General features: G+C 37.7%; 1 long non-coding RNA gene across 1 annotated transcript in view; it reads left to right on the top strand.

Moving 5' to 3' along the window:
* LOC105116870 (uncharacterized) overlaps positions 1 to 3,995 on the top strand; it is an 8,750-nt gene that overhangs the window by 3,917 nt on the left and 838 nt on the right. Inside the window, exon 2 of the long non-coding RNA XR_840620.1 lies at positions 738 to 741. This is a non-coding gene — a long non-coding RNA (uncharacterized LOC105116870). The remainder of the gene's footprint in view (positions 1 to 737; positions 742 to 3,995) is intronic.

Below are 3,995 nucleotides of genomic sequence, written 5' to 3'. Positions count from 1 at the left end.
AGTAGCTTTTTCCAAAATGTATGATTTGTCATTGCCTTTTTTTTTCATGCTTTTGTCAAATGCTTTAACTTATTTTTTCAAATCGACAAGCTTTCATCCCATTTCAAACACGTAAAACTTTTCATGAGATATCTATGTTTGCCCCCTAGTGTGGGGATGTGATCCTAGTTTGAGCTTTTATAAAGAAGAGATTCATTTCGCCTATTTCTCCTTCATCTAAGCAATAGTAAGCTAGATCATTTCTATTGTCAATGTGTACAGGTTGTACCTTGTATTTGAGAGCAATGGTAGTCATAGCAGCTAGCGTGGCCAAAGCATCCGCAAAATGGTTCCCCTCCCTTCCTAGATGGGTGAATTTAATCTCTTCAAATTCCTTTGCTAGTGTGGATAGATATTCTTGGTAAGGCCTTAACTTTTCTTCCTTGATCTGCCATTCCCCTTTAACTTGACAGATAATCAACATTGAATCCCCATATACATCTATCTTCTTTATCTCTAACTCTAATGCCGCTTCTAAACCAAGGATACAAGCTTCATACTTAGTTGTATTGTTGGTGCACTCGAAGTGCAGTTTAACCAAAACTGGATACTATTTCTTATAGGGAGCGATTATTACCGCACTGGCCCCGTTACCATATACATTCACTGCCCCATCACAAAACATGGTCTACCAATCTGTCTTCTCCTCTTCTTTCTCTATAAACCATCTATCTTCATTAGAAAATCAAAATCCAAAGGTTTGTAATCTTCAACAACACTATCAGCCAAACGGTCCGCAATTATACTTCCTTTTACGGGTTTCTCTCAGAGGATCCACTTTTGAAATTAACCAAATAGTATAGTATAACATATAATGTCGTAATCTCTTTGCCGCCCACACCAGCGTACAACAAAGCCTCTCTATCTTAGTATATCTAGACTCACATTCGGTGAGTTTCTTACTTAGGCAATAACTCTTTCCTTTTTTTTTTTTATTTCATCATGCTGACACAATACACATCCTATGGCTGCTTTGGTTACTATTAGATATAATACCAGAGGTTTTCTTGATACTGAAGGAACCAGTATAGGTGGATTTTGTAAATAATATTTGACTTTATTGAATGCTTCCTCACACTTCTCATTCCAAGTTCTAGGATTCTTTTTCCTTAATAATTAGAATATAGGTTCACATGTTGTTGTTAACTGAGTTATAAACCAAGCAATATAGTTTAATTTTCCCAAAAAATCCCCTTACTTCTTTCTCCATCTTAAGGGATGACATAGCTTGAATGACCCTTTTTTTATCTAGATCCACCTCTATACCTCTATCACTTACCACAAATCCCAGTAGCTTACCTGATTTAACTCCGAATGAACATTTTGCAGGATTGAGCCTTAATTCATACTTCCTCAACCTCTCAAATAACTTCCTCAAAACCCCAACATGATCTTCTCTCTTTTTAGACTTAACAATCTTATCATCTACATACACTTCGATTTCCTTGTACATCATGTCGTGGAACAGAGTCACCATTGCTTTTTAATATGTTGCTCCTGCATTCTTCAAATCAAATGGCATAACCTTGTAGCAGTATGCCCCCCAAGGTGTGATAAAAGTTGTTTTCGCCTTATCCTTTGAAGCTATTTTTATCTAGTTGTATCCTGAAAAACCATTCATAAAGGAATATATGGAACTTTAGACAACGTTGTCCACCAAAACATCTATTTATGGTAGAGGAAAATCATCCTTAAGGCTAGCTCTATTCAAATTCTAGAAGTCCACATAAACTTTAATCTTCCCCTCCTTTTTGGGCACCACAACAATGTTAGATACCCATTGTGAAAATCTAAGTACTTCTAAGAAGCTAGCATCCCACTGCTTCTCAAGTTCTACCTTAACCTTGATGTAGATATCTGGGTGGGCCTCTTTTTTTTTTTTAGCTTCTGCTTGACTGGTTTACAACCTTCTTCCAATGGTATCTTATGTACTACAATATTTGTATCCAGACCAAGCATATCTTCATAGGACCAAGCAAAGGCATCTGAATATTCTTGTAATAGGGCAATCATTTCCATCCTTTTTTCAGAAGTGATTAAGGTACCTATATTCTTGAGTTGATCACCACCGACATTAATGGTTTTGAGTTCTTCTTTGGCGGGTTTCCAAGTTTGTTCCCGTTATTCTACTAGCTTGGTGAATTCACTGATATTGCTTTTATCCCATTCTTTTTTTTCATGGCTATCACATGTTTGATCGAGTTTGGCCATTTATTCTTGATGCTAAATGTATGTGATGTTATAGGAGACCCACTTTTAGGATTCCAAAGCTTCTTTGGTTACCCAGTTTTGAAACTTCTCACCCTAAGCCAACTTAAGCATAAAGGTCTTGGTGGGGACTTCTTGTAGTGCGTGGACGATTAGTTATGGTAACACATCATCTCTCTTTCCTGTTAATGTCTTCATGTCACCTCTATCCACACTATTTTCTCCCAAGGTGTTTATGCTCATATTTGATAGGCTTTGATCAAGACATTCTACTCTTTTATCGGGTTGCATTACATATAGTGTTTTTGGGAATGACACTATAAGGGGAGGGATTTCTAGTCTTTTTTCTTCAGGCTCTCTTCCTTCAATTCTAGTCATTCTTCTTTCCCTCCTCAGGTCAGTAGCCCACCGATGATTCTCGTTGTTAGGTGTATACCCCAACCTAAATCTTTGGTCAATATATTTTATCTTTATCGGATTAACTCATTCTGGTACTTCGGTGATAGGGTTATACTGAAATGGTATCCCGTGTTCCAAGAAGCATTGAGTTGCCATCCTTGCTACATTTGAGATCCTTGGCCTTCTTAGTACTATGTTCTCAGGCACCCTGTCAGTGTGCACGATTTGAAAAGCATGGATATTGTTATCATTTCCATCCTTCACCTCGATGAAAGGTACATCCACATTCTTTAGCATGGATACTATCTCCTAGGCTTTGACAGTTACCAACATCCAGTTCATGAAATACTTCAAGTAATGATGGAGTTACCACCCCCACTGCATGAATCTAAAGTCTTCCTAACAACATACTATAGGAAAGGTGGATATCCATAACTTAAAGCGTCACTAGGAACATTTGTGGCCCCATATATAGCTCCACTTTTAAAGTCTCAATTATTGGCATGGGTGAACCATTATATGCTCTGACTATCATAGTACTTGACTTCATATGAGATTTATCGATCAGTATTTCTTTTAGAAAGTGTTTTGGCAACACGTTGAGAGCCGAGACATTGTCGATGAGTACTTTTCCTATGAGACAGTCTTTGCACTTAACAGTAATATATAAGGGCTTGTGATGTCCGGTACCTTTAGCATCAAGCTCATTAACTGTGAAATAGAGGTAATTAGTTGCATGGATCCTCCCTACTAAATGCTTCATGGTTTTATGTTCCATGTCTTGGATCCTCAATATGATGTCCCTCTCCTCTATGGAACTCACAATAATCACATCCCTCTAAATGACATTCCATGTTTATCTCTAGAAGTCCTGATTGCACCAATATGTCATACAACTTATTCATAGACACCGTTACCACCTTGCTTTGATTTTCAACTCCTATTATGCCCACTCCACTACTACTTGTGGTAGGTTTAAGCAACGAGTTTGAATTAACATTGAGTTTGTCTTCGAATGATACTCATTCTATCTTAATAAACTATGGCATAGCAAGTTTCAATCTCATGCCCGAGATTGTTGGCGTGGTACTCGCAAGTCAACTCGGGCTTGTACCAAATTAGTAGTGGTAGTTGTAGTGGTAGTGCAGGAATAGGAGCTACGTGTCCAATGCTTAACAGTTTGGCATACATATCTTTTAAAGGTATGGGTAATGACGAGAGTTGTTCTGAAGTGTATCTTGTACTTGGTCTTTAGCGGTTGTTTTGGTTTGTTTGACTAGTTATTTGTTCGATTAGGGGAAAAAGGTTGGCTAAAGTTCATGTGGGAAAATTAAGAGGTAGGTATTTGT

The sequence above is a fragment of the Populus euphratica genome, unplaced genomic scaffold (assembly GCF_000495115.2).
Source record: "Populus euphratica unplaced genomic scaffold, PopEup_1.0 scaffold1068.1, whole genome shotgun sequence".
Classification (NCBI taxonomy): Eukaryota; Viridiplantae; Streptophyta; class Magnoliopsida; order Malpighiales; family Salicaceae; genus Populus; species Populus euphratica.
This window is presented reverse-complemented; position numbering and strand designations above follow the sequence as displayed.